This window comes from Leptopilina heterotoma, unplaced genomic scaffold (assembly GCF_015476425.1).
Source record: "Leptopilina heterotoma isolate Lh14 unplaced genomic scaffold, ASM1547642v1 Lhet_228, whole genome shotgun sequence".
Taxonomy (NCBI): Eukaryota; Metazoa; Arthropoda; class Insecta; order Hymenoptera; family Figitidae; genus Leptopilina; species Leptopilina heterotoma.
Genome location: NW_025110946.1, coordinates 4660457 through 4680817, shown reverse-complemented (window position 1 = coordinate 4680817; position 20361 = coordinate 4660457). Strand labels below are relative to the sequence as shown.

At 29.4% G+C, this 20361-nt stretch overlaps 1 protein-coding gene across 13 annotated transcripts in view; it reads left to right on the top strand.

Moving 5' to 3' along the window:
• The window catches only part of LOC122502398 (CUGBP Elav-like family member 4), an 829562-nt gene that overhangs the window by 378247 nt on the left and 430954 nt on the right, over positions 1 to 20361 (top strand). The window lies entirely within an intron of this gene.

Here is a 20361-nt window from a genome sequence, read left to right as displayed (position 1 = left end):
TCCGGCACATAGATTATGAGAAACTGAAAAAAACTGTTTTTCGCTAATTAAAAATAAAACAACTGCAAAGTTATAACTCCAATTTCTGAGTTAATTTTATAAACACTTTGCTTTCTCAGAACAATTTCATGTTATGAATTTTATAAATTGCATTATTCTCATATATGTATTATTACAAATTCAACAACAGAAAACCACAAATAGTATATTAAACGACAAGGAAACAAGGGCAGCTATTTGTTTATATGTTACTTATGATATTTTTTATTCCAAATGCACAAAAGTGGCGCACAGTGTGCCTTTTTCTGAAAATATGTTCAAACCCTAATATTTCTTAAAGGAGTTAACAAAAGTGAATGGTTCTGGTAGAAAAATAAAGTTTAATAATTTTTAAGCCCTAGAATTAATGTTTGAAGTCACAAATTTTACTAATAAAATCACAAACTTTAGTCGATTTGGATATCCCTGGGATATCATAGAGATGTCCGTGAATATATGGAGGATATACTATGGATATCAGAACCGCCAAAAACAAATGGATATCTCCAGGACGTCCCAGGCATATCCTGAAATATCTCGATACTGTAAGGGCAATGTGGTCCAAACTGGCCGTCCCAAAGCTTGCTGAACAAATAAACAAAAAGGCGCAACTGTAAAAAACTCAAAAAATTGTTTTTCTTTAGTGTACTTGGACAAAGTTCGGGTCAACCCAACTTGCCCCAACTGAGAATTCCCAAAATATTCCTAAACTTAAATTTAATTTGATCATACCGAATGATAAATTCCTTTCCTTTAATTATAATTTCCCTATGAATCTACAGAAGGTTTATTAACACCTTTGAACTTCCTACATTACCATTAAGTAATATAAGAAGTAGGTATATATCGAGGAACTCGAAGAATTTCGGTGTACATGTAGCTCAGTGGTCAAAGTAGTCTACCGGCAATAATAATTATAAATAATTTTGCAACAAAAGAATAAATAATACAAATGAATATATATTTCTATCAAATAAATATTCCTCTTTTCAATTAAATTGTATTAAAGAGGAGGACTAACAAACAATGGATATATAATAACCCCTATTCCTTACTTTGTTTCATCTTGATTTAATTACATTTTGATTTTCTTTGGTCACAATAACTGTATAATTCTTATTACTTTAAAAAAACCATTTCTTAGAAAATAAGTATTAAGATTTTTGCTTTTTACAATATTTTTTTACATTTTTTAAAATGTAATTTAAAGTTTATTTGAATTTATTTTAATGTTTAATTTTAATAGAATTTTGTAAAAACAGATGTCAGTTTAGAACAAAACTGTATTGACTGCCCAGTAAAAAAAAAGTATTCAGAATAGAGAAAAAGTATTGGTGGAGACGTTCGGTGAATGCGTTTTCGCGACAAAACCGTATTGGTGGGTTACGGTGAATACATTTTGCTTACCGTGAATACTTTTTTTAAAAACTTTCGATTTAAAGATTCCTAAGCAAAGTTGAGAATATTTATAAAGAGCGTAAGTGACCTGAAGTATAAAAATGACTATTGCGAGAAGGAAATAAGAAATTTAAAAAAAAAAACGAAAAATTAAATGTGACAAACAGATTGTCAAATGTTGATCAATTACCATATGCTTTTCTGTGCCTACAACGTATGATGATTAAACCGTAACCCACCAATACGGTTTTGTCGCGAAAACGCATTCACCGAACGTCTCCACCAATACTTTTTCTCTATTCTGAATACTTTTTTTTTACTGGGTGAAACCTTATATTAAGATTATCTTCACCCTTTGTACTATGAAGTAGACTTTGAATAACTTTGAAGGTAGGTTTAAACACTATTAACATTAATTGTTAACATTAATTGCTTTTATCACGCTCTTACCTTAAAAAAGGGTTTGATTTCACTTAAATTTATATGTAAGGGTAATTGTAGACCAATTGAAGGGCAAATATGTAAAATGTGACCTGCATTTTGACGTAACATAATGTTACACATGAAGGGGCTATTATAGGCCCTATTATATGTTTTGATTTTCAACTTCGATTGCAAGCTCTTAATATTAAAAGAAATAAATTATTAAAAATCCTACAAGGACATATCCATACGTTTTTGGGGTCACTGTTTCAAACAGTCAAAATTTACAAAAAGTGACATTAACACTTATTTTATTAAAAAATAATCAAAAATTTTGGAAAAGAATTTTTTTCAGATCCAATTTTAGTTGTGATATCGATTTTTCCAAGTCATCAAAGGTATTAAAAACGTGTTCCCGATAGTTTTAGTTCGCATTTTGCTTAAAATGTGTTACTCTGGAGTTTTTGGGGTCGCTTATTACGAATATAAAGTTTCCTTTTGTTTTTTTTATCATACCAACCCCACATAACCTTGGAGTGCGGAATGCAAGGTATCTGTAGGCAGATTTCCCAAAAGTCCCTAAGCAAAAAAAAAAAATACTAATACTAATAATAATACTAATACTAATACCAATACCAATACCAATACCAATACCAATACCAATACCAATACCAATACCAATACCAATACCAATACCAATACCAATACCAATACCAATACCAATACCAATACCAATACCAATACCAATACCAATACCAATACCAATACCAATACCAATACCAATACCAATACCAATACCAATACCAATACTAATACTAATGACCTGGAGGCCAGGCAGACAAGGGTTGTGGGAGCTTTACCCTCTAGAAAAGGAGACCTCCTTTTTAAAATTGGAGGGGATTCAAATAAGGCGTCATTCACCGAGGAGGTGAATGAGGTGAAGTTAATTGGAGCTTTAGGTAAGGTGAAGGCAGATGATGGTCCTTGGACCAAATAAGCGAGAAGTAAAGCTCGCTATGGTGATCACCAGCCAAGAGGACGCTGATAAGCTGGAGAAAATTGGTCACATTAAGATTGGTTACGTGTCCTGCAAAGTTAAAAGAAGAGTTATGGTCACAAGTTGTCATAGGTGCCTTGATTACGGCCATATAGGTGGAGACAATCAATCATAAGGTCATAAGGTAACAGATTGGAAAAAGAGTCCATGCAGCTTCTTATGCCAGGCAAAAATGAGAATATCCAACATGTCGCTGGATCAGGATGATGCAGAGTTTTCAGAACTGCCCTAGAGGAAGCAAAGAAGGCTTTTTCAAGAACAAGGAAAAAATAAGGGCAGGATAAGAGTGGTACGGAAGAGTCGCGTCAGCGACTAAACGAGACCATTCATCTGGAAGTCTAAAGCCGAAAGGTAGTTTCGTAGGTGGACAGAAGTTTCGAAACCCAGGGGAATCAAGAAGAGGTTTTTAGTCGGTATTGGTGACTGCCTAAAGCAGGTATGCAAGGTTACTTTTCTTTCCTTGCATTTTGTGCTGAGCCCGGTGGATGATATACCCCAGCGAAATGGGAGTTTCCTGGGTATGTGTTAAAAGCACTTTCCTCTTCTCCCCGGAAATAAAAAAATGCTATAATATAACTTCAATAAACTAATATTTCCCGTGCATAATCCATGCATATATCTCTCAGATTTAAAATGTATAACAACTGCATCAATCAAACTAATTTAGATGACAATAATGGCAAAACAGTAGATATATGTGCAAAACGTAATGAGAGACTCCAAAAATCGTCGAGTAACAAATTTTAAGCAAATGCGATAAAGTTTTAAAATTGTCTTCCGCCATATTGGATCAAAATATAAGAAATATTGAGATTCTCAATTTGGATAATTACTTACGAGCAAAGTGAGATGAGTGATATGATCAATATTCTCATTTAAACGTGCATCACTATTTGTGGACATAATTATTATTTACGATTTCTCTACGAATCGTGAGCGCAATTATGTTTTTTCCACAAAAATAAATGTCATTTTTATTGTTTATACCGAAAAAGTTACAGAAATTAAATAATTAAAAATTTCCAAACAAGTTACTGTTTTGGTTTCTTTTACTTTATGTTGTAAAATATAGGTTATGTTGATTATAAATTAAGTTCTTTTATTTGTTTAATGATCTGACACTTGTAAATATCTATAGTAGTTCTAAGTTGGTCCCAAAAAGGTGGTCCTATGTTGGCCCCTTATTTTTTCATTTTTATATACATTTTGCTTCCTTTTTATATTTTTGGTGCTTTTGCTGTAGGGGAGACTGGGTAAACCCGCTCACTAGCGATTTGACGTTATAAACTCAACTTAAGATGGAGATATTGGTACTGTGAATAGTACTTAGCATTCAACTTATATTAACGAACTTTCGTTTAGTTTCATGAATTCAACATAGAATCAGAGGCGATCAAATGTTTTTAAAGGTGTCAGAAAAAAAAACGTTTTTTGGTTTTTTAAGTTTTTCGATCATTATTTTTGAGTCTTAATTTATCTGGCAAATTTTTTTTCTTGCTATTGGATGTCCTTCTTCGAAGTACATATATAGTTTTGTCTTATTTCAAAAAGATTTAATTAAATTTATACTGAAATGTGAGGAATACACTCGGGGTAAAGTCGCTCACTTTTTTTTAAATTTAAAATTTAGAATAAAATAATTTCACGTATTATATTTTAATAATAACAAAATTTATGACTTATTAAAACAAAAATTGTAACTACATTTCACTTTCTCTTAATAAAATATAACACTATTTAAATCCATAGTTGTAATTCATGAAATCTATGTTCATTATTTATTAAACCAATAGCGGATTTACCCTGGAAAATTGTGATTTCGAAATGTGGTATGTGTGTCAAAAAGTTTCTCTAAGTAAAACTAAAAAAGATAAATCAAAAACTCTTTTTTATTTTTTTAGTACACGGAGAGACCCACATTCGTAAAAATTACTAAAAATGGTTGCAATGACCGGAAATAAGGGGACTTTTAGCATAATGTGCTACAGAATTAGATAAATTTACAAAAGAAATAGATAAATTTGCTACATTGAAATAGCAAGTTTTAATATTTTGTGTAAGAGTTGTAAATGTAGCAAAAATTGATTATAGTTTTCTCTAATTTAATTAGACAAAATCTGACAAATGAAAACATTTTCCACTAAAACCTACGATCCACTGTAGTAATTTTTGGTGAGCAAGTGTGGCTAGCGAGTGCAGTCATATGGCGCCTGCATTTCTATTGGTTGCTAACTTCGTCAATCTCCGTAAATGAGCCGATGCCATCCGATCATTGACAGTGACTATGTTTCGCGTATGTAAAATAAATTTGGATATTATCTACAATAATTAAATATAAAGTGAAACGTAGGTCGTTCGGTATCTCAGAAATTGACCATTATAAATTAATAAACTTTGCATTTATTCCTGTCCCAAGAACTATGTCTTATAATAAGTTGTTAAAAGTAAATTGCTTTCTCGTAAGTGCTGTAAATTTTCATCATTCAATATATAAGGAAACAAAGATGTATACTTTCAGTGAAATTCGTTGTCGTGCGTGCAGTTGTGTATTAGTGTATTAATTAACCGCGTCTATATATATAAGTGAAATAAACATGTGTGTGTCTTCAAATATATAAGTGTGTGTGTGTCTGTGTATGTAAAAATCCTTCCAGTTTGTCTCCATTAGTCAAGAATTGACGGGAAACCGGCGACAAAAATCCGTATTTTTTCTTTCACTCTTTCTTTCTGCATTTACAAACGACTGTAGTAATTTTACGTACACAATGCTTCTGAGTTTACTACAGTTATTTGGAACTATTGGACGAAATAGTAAGAAACTTTGCTAATTTGGTGAACATTTGTCGGGATTAGTGACTTAGTGTAGAAAATAGTAAAAAATACAAAAAGTCCCCTTATTTCCGGTGGTTGCAATGTGAAAATAGTAAATTCTAGTGTGATTTTATACAAAAATTAGTAATCTCGGTCTCTCCGTGTAGAAATCATAAGCTTTCAAATGATATAAATTAACTTGGATTTAGAGAATAATTTCCTAGATTTTAACCGATCTAAAAAAAAGTGAGCGAGTTTACCCCAGTCTCCCCTACAGAAAAATATAAAAAAATGTAATAACTGTAGAGTTATGGGACGCAGGTTCAAAAGCATGTGACTGTTAGACATCTAATACTAATTGAGCTGACATTTTGTCAGAAAGTCTAAAATATAATAAGAAAGGGCAGTGATGTGCAGAAGTTTTAATCATTTTTCTTTGCACCTCGGGCAAAAGTACGTACTTCCCTCTTTGATTTCGCAGCAGAAAGTTGAACACTAATTGTGCTTTAGTTGATAAAATGAGACGAAAAATTAACAAGAAAACTTTATATTCTATGAATTTATTATCTACAAGTTCTGAAGATTCAAATAAACGAAATCGATAATTATTTTCAAAAATTACTTATTTTAGTAAACATTAAAGACTAATAAAATATTAAAAAATTGTATAACTTATTTTTTAATAAGTTCTGCAATGTTATAAGAAACTTGTAATAATTTTAAAAAATATAATTAAATTTTTTTTATTAGAACGTTCAGAATTTGAGGAACGTAAACTTAATATTGTAACTAATAAATTTAAAAAAAAGTTGAATATTACTTTATTTTTCACATGTTTTTTCTATGCCTTCCCCGGACCAGAAGCAATGTCAGGGCAGGCGAATATTGATCGTAAGAGAGAGAAAGAGAAAAAGCAAGAGCTTCACGAGTGTCCGATAGAGGCGTTGAAGCGAGAAGCAAAAGCAGGGTTCGGAACGTAAACTACTCGATGTAATTTACGTAGTTTTCTATACTTATATTGCCTGTTAATTTACGTGTCTATTTCTCTATGTACCCAATGGAAAATTGCCAATAGTCATCACTGGCTAAATAATTGACTAATATTGGCTGCCAACAGTTTTTTCTTGATCAAACATTGGCAACCAATATTGGACTATTATTGCTAGAGTCTTTGGATGATCACGACTCTACCAAGCATTGGCAGCCGATATTGAATCACTATTGGTTGCCAAGGCAAATGCCGGACTTTCCAAGCCTTGGTTATTCATTGGAAACAAAGATTGGACTAATATTAATGACCAAATATTTATTATTTACAAATGCTTTAAAATTAAATTAATGGTTGGTTATTCTTTGGTTACGAATATTGGACCAACGTTTGAAATAAATATTTTACAAATACCAACACATAGCAAAAATTTTTCAAAGTAAAAATGAAATTACTATTCTAAAGAAGGTCAAGTAATTAAATTAATTCGAACACTCTATTAAAAACAGAATGTGATAAAAATCAGACAAAGATAATATTTGCCCTTAAGTTTAAGAATACAAGCGTCTCTTCTTATGTAGAACTGATAAAACAACTTGTGAACGAGAGGAAGAAACTTTTGCGCACCCTGGTGACACTTATCTTAAGTATTTCCAAGCATATACTTTAAAGCAACGCAGGACATCTCAAAAGCGAACACCAGGCAGGGCGCGCAAGAGCTTCATTCACCCAATAACAAGTTGTTTCACTAGTTTTACATAATATTCAAAAATAAGCTTTAATAGGTTAAAAGAAATTAGCAATCGCAAAGGTAGTCAATTGAGATATAACTGATGGTTTCAAGTTGAAAATATATTTGAGAGTATAGGAGAAAAGGAGAGCTGGAATTATCTAGATCTGGAGTTGATTCAAAAAAAAATTATTGTGGCTCCTCTTCCTCTCTGAATATCTTTCCTTATATAAATGTAAATAAAGGGCCTCAGAAATATTTGGAATTGAAAATTCCTTACAAATTTGTGACTGTCCTTATGTAACTTAGATCGTTAAACAAAGACCAACTCAGAGTTATTATACAAAAAAATTTATCAGTTTAAAGCAAAAGATATACTGCGATTTTTGCAATAAAGATATAAGAGAGACTGAATTTATTTTTCATGTTTTGATAGAATGTTCAACTGTTAATCAAGAATGAAGAATGTTTATAGATGTCTCTACAGATCTAGATGTTTTGGAAAAAGATGGTTTAAAATTTTATGTTATCCAGAAGTCGACTCAATTAAAAATGTTTTATTTTGTTAATGGTATATATATAAGAGTGTCAAGGGTTGAAGTGTGGTTATAGTGTAATTGTTATAAAAATGAAATTGTATTTTGTTTTTCTTTCTACTGTCGAGAAACAGATTTGTAAACTCTTTGTATGGATCGTATGATCCTTAAGCAAATGAATGAAACGATTTTTATCACATTCTGTTTTTAATAGAGTGTTCAAATTAATTTAATTACTTGACCTTCTTTAGAATATTAATTTACTTTTTTCTTTAAACAATTTTTGCTATGTGTTGGTATTTGTAAAATATTTATTTCAAATGTTGGTCTAATATTCGTAACCAAAGAATAACCAAGCATTAATTTAATTTCAAAGCATTGATAAATAATAAATAATTGGTCATTAATATTGGTCCAATCTTTGTTGCCAATAAATAACCAAGGCTTGGAAAGTACGGAATTTGCCTTGACAACTAATAGTGATCCAGTATTGGCTGCCAATGCTTGGCAAAGTCGTGATCATATCAAGACTCTAGCAATAGTGGTTCAATGTTGGTTGCTAATAATATTCCAACATTGGAACTGCTGGCTTCCAATATTGACACATTAATAAACCACTGGTGAATTTTCCATTATGTAGTTTACATCCCTTAACAACATAACCTCTAAATGTCGCTTTATTACAAGTGTAAAAAACACCGATGTTTATATTCTTTACCCGGCTTTCAATTCAATCATTGTTTTAGCTCTAAAAAATTTAAAAGAAAATTAAAAATGTCAAAAGGTGGTAGTGATGCTGGTGGTAGGCTCAAACACGAAGTTTGGGATAAATTAAATTTTAGTTTAACAAGAGACAAAGATGTGTCATGACCTCACATTTTGTAACGAACACACGTTATGTTGTGCTTCAAATTAATTCTTAAAAATAAAATAATCACCATTCTGATAATAAAATCAAGATAAATAATTTATTTCTAATAAGGGAGATTGGGGAATTGTTCGAATTAGACTACAATTTGACTCCAAAAAATAGTGGAAATTTTGGATTAATTTTTTATACATTAATTATTAAAGTACTACAAATGCATAAAGTACTACAAATTAACAAATACCGTTCTCTGAATTTGAATTAAAATGTTGAAAGGGAAAATATAGCGAGAGCCTTACGAGTATACCCTACGATGTCCTGTGCAGAACTTTTATTTGACAATTATAATTTTAGGTTAATTTGGATATATTATTTAATATAAATAACAACATTAATAATTTGAACACACTATTTAGTGTTAGAAACTTTAAAAAAAGAAACATTAATTAAAAATTTACAAGTTACTGCAAATATGATTAGTAATCATTTTGAAAACATTAAAAAAATACTTTTATCAATGATTACATAAATTGGTTAAAGTTTGTCATTATTGTATTCCAATACATAAGTGTATAACAAATATAATAATATCATAAATTAAAATTAAATAATACAACTTGCAATTATGTAAAAACTGGACAAGGTATATTTGGCAAGGTAACATACCAAAAAATGTTAAGGGTTAAATGAAAGAATTATTTTTTCAATCTAAATATTTTTATAGATTCGTTACTGAAATAAAAATAAAAACAACTAATTAAATCTTGAATGTTTAACTATAAATAATTTTTTGATATGTGACGTAATATTATTGCAATTAAAATTTGAAAGAGAAATAAATATATTTTGTTCATTTAAACGTTCAAATCTAAAAGGACGTAAAAGATAAATCAAATACATAACCTTAAATTGTTATTTGTCACATGTAACAAGAAAAATTAGTTTTTTTAAAAAAGTTCTCACAGGGTCTTCGCTATAATTCCCAACAAAATATGTTTGTCACAAATACGAGCGTCACAGAAAATCCCGGGGCCTTACTAGTTCCTTGCATTTTTCTTTTTCAGAGTCATGTAGGTAATAGGGAAATCTGACGAGATCCATACGAGAATCCGAGCGAGAAACCTACTGAAATTTCAACACAGGGGATTTATTTACATATAGTAAAAGTTAAGTAAATTTAAATTTGATGAAAAAAAATAAACCTGAAAAAATTTGGAAAAATAATATAATAACCCTGGAAATTTGTAAAACACCATGGTAGGTACCCTGTTTATTTTCTGACTTTACTCAAAACATCGGTAAAAGTTAAATCTAGAAGTAAAATAATAACAAACTTTTACCATCTAAATTTTTACCCAATAGCATAATGATAGTATATTGCATCACAGTAGGTGACTTCCAATTCTTGTCATCATGCGATATCATTTTTATCATAAAACATCACCATTTTTAATATTTCTGAAGTTCCTTCAATTAAAGAATATTGGATGAATTGGATAAGCAAATAACTCTGAATTGCAATATTTTGATGCCAAAAACACACAAGGTGGCAAAGCGCCACCTAGAAAAGAAAACTTGATTTGTATTTACTTCTGCTCAGAGAAAAAAGTGACTGACGTGATTATTCTACTGAAACATAATACTCGGAAAATAGTATATAAAATACAATAGTTTCTTTATAAAATCAGAAAGTACTTGAAAATAGAAAAGAAATTTTTTTTGTATAAAAATGTGAAAATGCAAAAATTTTCTTGCAAATATACTATTTGAATGAAAAGCAAAAGTTCAACTTCCACTCATTTTCCTAATCCGACAAGGAAACATCATTCAACAGAGTTGCCTATAGGTACAGAATTTAGATTCTTTATGTTCATGATTATCATTTCTTTAACAGTTTGCTTGGACGTAGATGAAGTGGGATGATGACGACGGGGTTAGAATAGAGTCGGGAGAGGGGCCACGCAATTCACATGCTAATCTAGAGGAGATGCCATTGTAATCTCCGGTCGCTCGCTTCAGCACGGCCCTCAAAGCCTTGCCTTGCCGCGGAGGCAAGCTGAGTGAACCAGAGCTGCGGAAACTGTATATCTATGTAGATGCTGCGTCTATGTAGGAGAAGAGTTCAATCAGAGGTTACTGAACTTTGGCGACACTGTCACTCAGACACTATATTTCCTATTTCGTAGAGATTCCACGTCACAAAAACATTTTCAAAATTCACTTATCATTCCTCAATCCTAACACATTTTTCGTTTAATCAAAGAATCCACTTTTTCCATCAATTTCCCTAATTGCTTACTCTAGAATGTTTTCAATCCTAACACTCAAGTGCTAGAGCTGTGTCTTTCTTTTATTAAGGGGTTACGCCACCCTGAACGCATTTTAATTGTACGGTGTATTAAGAATTTTTTTTGACGAAAATATTGAAGATAAGACATTTATGTTTTTATTGTTTCTTAATACATATTGTAAGCTATGAAAATACAAAATAGTTTTTTAAAAAAATTAAAAATGGCGGAGATAAACGCATTCCAGTTCAGCAGTACATTTCTTGGTGGTGGGCATGATTGGCATTTCAATTTTGATCTAAAACAAGTAAAAAACCTTTTTGTCTAAAAAGTGATAAATTTTAAACAGAGTGACGTTGCCGTTTTGAAAAAATTTTTTTTACGTAAATGGGAGCACTTAAAATTAAATTAAATTTTTTGAAAAAATAAAATCTAACTTTAAAGTGCTCCCATTTACGTAAAAAAAATTTTATTTCAAAACGGCTACGTCACTCTGTTCAAAATTTATCACTTTTTAGACAAAAAGGTTTTTTTTACTTATTTTAGATCAAAATTGAAATGTCAATCATGCCCACCACCAAGAAATGTACTGCTGTAGCGGTTTAGTATCACCTAGGGGAAAGTGGGGAATTGTACAACGGCTTTTGTTTTTGGGTCAAAACTACTATAACAAATTCTTTTTTTCGAATTCTAAATAGAATTTTAGTGCATTTACTAACATATATTTTGGCATGATTAATTTATTATAATTCAAAGCGGACTCAAAATTTTACTTGTTTTTAAAAAACACTGTTTTTCAATTTTTTCAAAAAACAGGTGGGGAGTTGTGCAACACGGATAAAAATTTGAAAAATCCCGCTATATTGGGTCTGCTATTTTGAATTTTTAAAATATGATATCGAATTCGGAATCAGCGACTTTAAAAGCTTTAGAATACCTACCGATACTAAAATCGAATTAGATTTATTATTTTATTTTCGTAGTGGCACGACTTTAAATGGGCTGTATATGTGCCATAGACTGTCCAGGGGTTAAAGAACATTATTTAAATTATATGCATAATTACATGAAGCATTCGAATCATTTATAATTAATACCAAAAACTAATGGAAAATTCGAATTAGATTAAAAAATTATTAAAACTGATGTGTTGCACAACTCCTCACTGACGCTGTTGCATAACTCCACAATTTCTAGATTTTCAAAACAGCCATATAATTATCTAATCATCGAATTTTCATGCAAAATTGCATTTTGTATATCGGAAGGTTATTACTCTTGATTATTTTTGTATACTAACCTTTTTGATTACCTTCAAAAACTTTGTGTAAATGTCTGAAACGCAAATTGTAAAAAAAAACTTTTTGAAACACATTTTAACTCACTATCTGGAAAAGCACTATAAATGCTTTTTGGAATACTTTACTCAAAAAATTAAGACGAAAAATCCTTTGCAGTTTTTAAAAATTGTCAGTAGTTTTTCCGTAAATCGCAATTAAAAATTTAAAAACTACGCATTGTTATTGGCCGTGCAAGCTCAGTGAGACGTTAGGTGCGGGGCGTTTACATGCCTGGGCGTGTACCAGCAGCGCGCGTAGAATAAATTTTTGACAGAAATTTTTTGTTTCTAGTTTTAGATTGTGTTATTTTAACACAAGTCTGATGTTATTTAAAAAACCCATAACTAGAAACAAAAAATTGCTCTCAAAAATTTATTCTACACTTGCTGCTGGTAAAAGCTCAGGCCTGCAAACGCTGGAGTAGAACGCCCCGCCTACCGGCTCACTGAGCTTGCACGGCCAATAGTAATGAGTAGTTTTTAAATTCTCAATTGCGAGTTACGGAAAAACTAGTAAAATTTTTTAAAAAGCTCAAAGGACTTTTCGTCTTAATTTTTTCAGTAGAATATGCCCCTTCAATAAATACACTAGGGTGTCCCAAAAAAATAAAAAGTTTTTTTTATTGGGTCTCATCCTCTAAAATCCTTTCAAATTGTGTAAAAATAAGAACACAATATTTGGAAATAAAATTTTTTAATATTAACCCGTGGTTCAGAGCCTTTGAACCATAAAAACGCTAAAAATTTTGTGTTTTTTCATTTTTAACATAAATATAAATGTCAAAATAATAATGAATAGCATGTCATTGTAAAGATAATTAAATTACCTTTCGATCCATATGTCATAGTATAAGATTTAATGAAAATTAAGAGTGTTACAGTCGATTAAAGATCAAATTTCATGAAAATTTTGATGATTTTTATTTCTTAGACACTTAAGTAACTTGTACTTTTTTTCACATTAAACAGTAAAAAATATGTAGGTTTTTTTTTATTGAGAGTCTGTAACATTACGAAAATTTTTAGCCCTTGTGGACCTCGCTGATTTAGAGTCCAATGTCAGTTTTTCAAATTTCAAAATGGCGGAGAACTTTATAAAAGTCGATCCAATTAGTCTCAAAATCGGGTAACGGATTTTGAGACGAATTTAATCGACGATCAAATTATGGATTTTTGTAATGTTACAGACTCTCAATAAAAAAATTAAAATCTAAATATTTTTTACTGTTTAATGTAAAATAAAGTACAAGTTACTTAAATGTCTAAAAAATAAAAATCATCAAAATTTCCATGAAATTTGATCTTTAATCGACTGTAACACTCTTAATTTTCATTGAATGTTATACTGTGACATATGGATCGAAAGGTAATTTAATTATCTTTACAATGACACCCTATTCATTATATTTTGACATTTATATTTATGTTACAAATGAAAAAACACTAAATTTTTAGCGTTTTTATGGTTCAAAGGGTCTGAACCACAGGTTAATATTAAAATTTTTTATTTCCAAATATTGTGTTCTTATTTTTACACAAATTGAAAGATTTTTAGGGGATGAGACCCAATAAAAAAAGGTTTTTATTTTTTTGGGACACCCTAAAGTACACCCTCGACTAGGACACCCGTGTAAACGATCGTTTTATAGTCAGATAAATTTTTGACAAAGTTTAATGGACTTATTATGTATCTTTAACAGAAAAATTGTATTTGTTTATTAAATTTATTTATTTAATATTTAATAAATTGGTAATAAAATGTTAGCTACAGATGGTGTAGCATTAATTTGACAAAAGATAAAAATTTGCATATTTTACTTTTTAAAAAATTATTAAATTTTGTGCAGTTTAATATTTTTTAATCAAATATTAGAAGTGAGACTAATGCCTAAAAGACTGCCATGTTTCACTGCAATCGATCAATTATGCAGACGAAAAACCAATGAAACAATGTTAAACGTACTGTACCTTTCTTAGGAGCGCGTCACTATATAGTAATAAAATATATATTATTATATAATTATTATAATATTTTTATATTTTGAATATTTCCTCAATATTGCACACATATTTTTATATGTAAATGATGTATATTTTATGTAAATATGTAAATAAATAATGTTCCCACATAGCGATCATAATAAATGTCGACTAAGGATGTATTTTTTCCGACTTCTTTTGCACTTTGCAAACAGAGGTCTTCAAAACGTCTTAAGGACGTTCTATAAGAATGTTCTATATTTTGATTATTAGATTTATTAAAAAAGTCTAAAGGGAGTATTTTCACTTCAAACTTTAAAAATGGGACAAGTGCGAGTTGCATTCGCACTCAAATATAGGATTTCGTACACCAATATTAACTCTTAAAGCGCACTTTCTAAATTTAAAAAATCATATTTTAAAATTACTTTATTAAAACAAAAAGGGTGATTCATTTCATTCATAGAACATAAAGTTAACCCTCAGAGTACACATTGGGTCAATTTGACCCACAAACAATTTCTGAAAAAAGAATAAAGAATGTCAGATATACGTACTTTTTGCATGGAACAGAAAAGATACGTAGTTTTTGCACGGAACTGAAAGATACGTGGTTTCTAAACAAATCTTGGAAGATACGTAACTTCGAAAATGTTTTTTTGTCCTACCTGCACGGAAAGTATGTCATTTCGGGCACTTAGAGCGGGCGCAAAGTAACTCATTCCCCTACCTCCGAGCGGGCGGGAAAGTATTTAGCGCCCCCATGTTAATTATTCGATTTTCTTCATTAAAATGCGATATTTTCGACTTTCTTTTTAAGTTGACTATAAAAATGCCAACATTTTAAACTTGTTTTATTTTGTCTATAAAAATGTGCATTTTTTTCGATTTTCTCTAAAAATTGTCAATTTTAAACAATCTTGTTTCACTTTTGTTTAATTATTAATTACTACGTTCTAAATAAATAAATCCTATATTTCCAGAATACATTTTTTTCTTATTTCTATATTAAAACTTCTATCATTATAGACTTCAAAGAGTTAACATTTATATAGAGTTTAATTTTTAACTAATATGAGCGTTTAATCGTTCGTGCCCTCAATGACATACTTTCCATGCAGTTAGGACAAAAAATTATGTTAGCATCATGGGCGCAAAGGTGATTACGACTCTGGCGAAATCACCTATTTTGCGCCCTTGATACGAAAATAACTATTAAAACATACATACATTCCACTTGTAGTGAACGAATTGAATTAATGGTTTCCCTGAAAAGTAGAAGAGCAAATTATTTCTAATATTTTCAGAGACAAAGATAATATAATGCCTGGTAATGTTATAATAATTATATATGTAATAATATATATTATTTCACTATATATTATTATATATATAAATAAAATCAGACATTTGTCTTTTTATGAATTTGTAAATTCATGTTTAATTTGTCTTAGCCATATACGATTAAAAAACATTAAGTTGAACAAAAGTTATAATTATTTTTCGAAAATTACGAAAAATAAAAAATTGCATATTCTAAATTTTTGACAGATTGATGCGACACTATCTGTAGGTACTTTTTCATATACATTGAGGAATATGAAATAGAATGGTGAGTTGGTAATATTTATTTAGCTGGGTAGTGCCATGTAGTGGCACTGGAATGAAGTGTTTTGAAAAAATGTGCTCTTGTAATTTTGAGCAAATCAGGTGATACCCATACAGTTCATTGCAAATGAAGTACTGTTAGAAATTTCTGTAATTTTACAGCAACTTTACAGTACAAACATACTGTGAATTTACAGTTTTTACTGTAACAACACAAAAATGTTGTAATTTTTACAGTAAAACCTTACAAATACAGCAAAATTTCATTGTATTTGAATAATTCACAGCAAAAAAAAATTGTACTTTTTATTTACAGTAAATTGTTTGCGAAATCACAGTATAAAACTCAAAGAATTTTACAGATATTCATTTTATGATTTTAGCTGAGGTTTTTTTTACATTATAACTATAGCTTTGACTGAATTTTAACCATGAGAATATAATTATTTTAAGTCCTAAAAGTATAGCTAAATCATTTTTTAAGCTTAAAAATAGTTTTAATAAAAACTATTTTTTAAATATATTGCATTTTAGTGGTGAATAATTTTAGACTGAAAAGAAGAATAGAGTAGTGTCCACATGTTTCTTATATTTGATACTGTAACACATTTAGTTTATTCTTATTTTTTGTCTTATGCAAAATTTTAATTTAACTTTACTTTAGTTCGGAGATGTATAATGTTTTTATTCTGAAAATCATCAAAATCGCATCTCCGTTCAATATAATTTTCATTATAACTTTTAAAATAATAATCGCTCAAAAATTCTCTCAACGGATTTTGATTTCTTATAGTTTTAAGTGTATGTTAATATTTTTTTCAAATTTTTAAAAGGCGCAGAACATTTCGATTTAAAAAAAAATACTTTTTATTTTCTGTGAAAATTTCACAAATTCTGACCCTATAATGACTATTTCGCGTCGGGCCAATATATATAATACTTTGCAAGAGACTTTCATAGCCTCCCTTGGTCGAGCGCGTCTAGGCGCAGCTCCCAAGGTTGATGGCTCCAAACAAGACATAGACAACACTATATACAACTAAGGGTTCAAATCGTGGCGTCGCATTTCCGTAATAATGATAATAAAATGCTAATAACAATTTTTTTTATTTAATTTACTTTTATTATAACATATCAGAAAATAATATAAACAGTTTTGATTTTTTATGTAAATATTCAAATGGTAGAATTTCCGAATTAATAGTATGGAATATTTCCGAAATACATGGTATACTGTAAATTTACAGCACTTTAGTAAAGGAAAATTACATTATTATTTTGATGGATAATTGTTTCCTGTACTTTTGTTGTAAAATCACAACAGAATTTTCTAACAATGTAGTTGCACCCGTGTAGAAAAATTGTTGGGTTCTAGTGTGGTACCAAAAAGACAGTCTATTCTCTAACTGGGCGCTGAAAAGACTGTCTGACCATGGGCTAATCAGACCAGTGACGATCGAACCACGCGTTGGTCCAGACTGGACGAGCTAATCAGGGCTAATGAGCAGCGCTAATATTTAAAATTTTAGGTTCGATTTCAATATTTCAGTTTTTTAATTTTAAATAATTTACCCAAACTTACTCGGTTCTCACGTTTATTCAATGTAATGTGAAAATATGAATTATTAATAATAATAAATATTATTGTTATTCATATATATGTGTGTATATGTTTTTAATGACAATAACTTATTATTATAATAATTATATTATTTTCAAATAAATAATATACTGCACTAGCAGTAAATATCATTTAAAATAGTAATATTGAAAAATAATTTTAATAAAAAAACAATTTGCGTTAATTGGTACATTTTTTAAATTCATTCTTTAACAGGTCTTTAACATTATTTACAAACATGTTTACAATTTTAATTTATAACACTTATACAGATTAAATATAGTAATTTTATTATTTTATATAACACTTACAATGAAAAATATCCGCTCGCATGTGGGATCGAACTCACGCCCCCCACCCTTGACGACCCGACTCGAAGCATTTAAACCGCACGGCCACTGAAGTATTTAAAGTATTACTTTCAGTTTTATCAAAAATTTTTTAAATAATTGAATTCTTATGACGAATTTTAATAGAATTCTTAAGTATAATTATACTTTTCGAAGAATTCGATTAAAATTGTATTAAAAATAATTAAGAAATTCTGAGATTAACTAAGAAATTTTGAATAATAAAAAAATTCTGAGAATTTTATTATTTATAAAAATAATCGAATTATTGAGAAGAAACTTATAAAAAATTTGTAAATACTTATTGAATTTTTGTGAAAGATTTTTTATTTATGAAAGTAATTAAATTTTTGCTTACATTTTATTTTGCCAAGAATCTTGTTAAAAATTTAGAAAATAATTGAATTTCAGAGAACGGTTTTATTATTTATAAAGATAATTGAAATTTTGATGAGAATTTAAAAAATTTTTGAACATAATTGAATTTCTGTGTAGAATTTTGTTACTTTTGAAAATAATTAAATTTCTACAATAATCTGTAACTTCTCCAACACTCAATTGTTTATAGTGTTTTTAACTAAAATTCTTCTACAGATAAATTATTTTTAATAATTAATCAAATACAATATGTTAAAAATTTATCTAATTTCAGGAAAATTTTAATTATTAGGCATTTTTCAAAAATCTAAGTCCTTTAGAATTTTTAATTAAATTTATTGAAAATTTTATTTATAATAATTCATATAAACCTACAATATTTATTTTTGAACGATTCTTTAGATTGACTAAATTATTCCATTGAATTTTGAAGTGACAATCCATGTATAAATTCAAAGAAGACCGACAAATCGGGCACTTAAGTCTTGATTGTACTTTGATTTGTACTTTAAAAATTTTGAATTCTAGTGATGCCAATGAAGTCCCATATAGCATACAGTTAGACAGTCTAAATTAGTCCGTCCAGAAAAATTCCATATAGCATACAGTTAGAAAGTCTAAATTATACCGTCCAGAAAAATCCCAAGTAGCATACAGTTAGACACTCTAAATTAGACCGTCTAGAAAAATCCCATATAGCATACAGTTAGACCGTCCAGATGCGTCTAGTTGGGGCAATCACTGGACTCCAGACTGCCCAGAAATTTTTCTACACGGGCAGGGGCTAGAAAAAAGAAAAATCTCCTGATTAAAATCGGAGGTGACTCCAATAAAGAGGAATTTTAAAGAGGAATTTTTGCGGAGACGGAGTTTACCAAAGCGGTAGAAGGCATGGGTAAGGTACAGTCTTTGGATCGAAGGGTATCGCTTGAGATCCGCTAATTGTCTTACCCTAGTAAAAGAGGCCCAAGAAGTGCTAACAAATGTCCTGAAGAAGCAGGCAAGCAGGAAGGTGACGATCGTTGGACCAAACCTACAAGAAATTAAGCTTGCGGTTGTAGTCATTGTTTGTTTTCGGCACTCGCCTCAAGTTAACTCCGGGTTAATGGTTATTGGTTAGATCTAACAGAATGTTATTGATAATTGGACAATCGTTAACTCGGAGTTAATTGTAATTCATATGGATAATACGTATAATTAATTATAATTACCTTGATTTTATTATTATTTGATTCATTAAAAAAATATTGTTTTTAAATTTTAAGAAATTTTTTGCATATTTAAAGAAAATAGATTTATGTAAGTAACAATAATTAAAGTATCCTTAGGAAAAATTTAAAAATTGTATTCTTTATTAATTATAATTGATGGTGGCAGGTAAGTAAATTGTAGATAATAAAATTAATTGTATTATATATTGTACTCATTCTATTCAAAAATTTGTTTACTTTTTTTAATTTTATAAATGGTAATGGTACTTTAACGAAAATATTATATAATGTGCCATTTTCATTAACTTTTTTTTAATTTCTTCCTTTTTTTAGCACATTTTTTGTGCCTTATAGATATCAAAAGTATCTTGATTTCTATAATCAAGACTCCTTGATACAACACTCCTTTTTGCGTTGAAGTAACGACGAGTAATTATATATAATGATGAGAAGATAGATAAATTGTTTAAGGTCAGGTAAATAGATACACCAAAAAAAATTCTTGTTTTAAGCGGATCCTTTTTATTTTAAAGCATATTTTCCTCTTGAATATGGCTCAAAAATAATCCTATCATTTTAACAAAATTATTTTCCTTTTTCTCTCTAAATCTGAATTAGTAGAAAATTAGTAATGAAATGACGAAAAGTCGTCCACCAAATAATTTAGTAATAATTTTACTAACAAATAGTATTATTTTACTAATTATTAGTAGAGTTTTACTAAATGTTTAGTAGA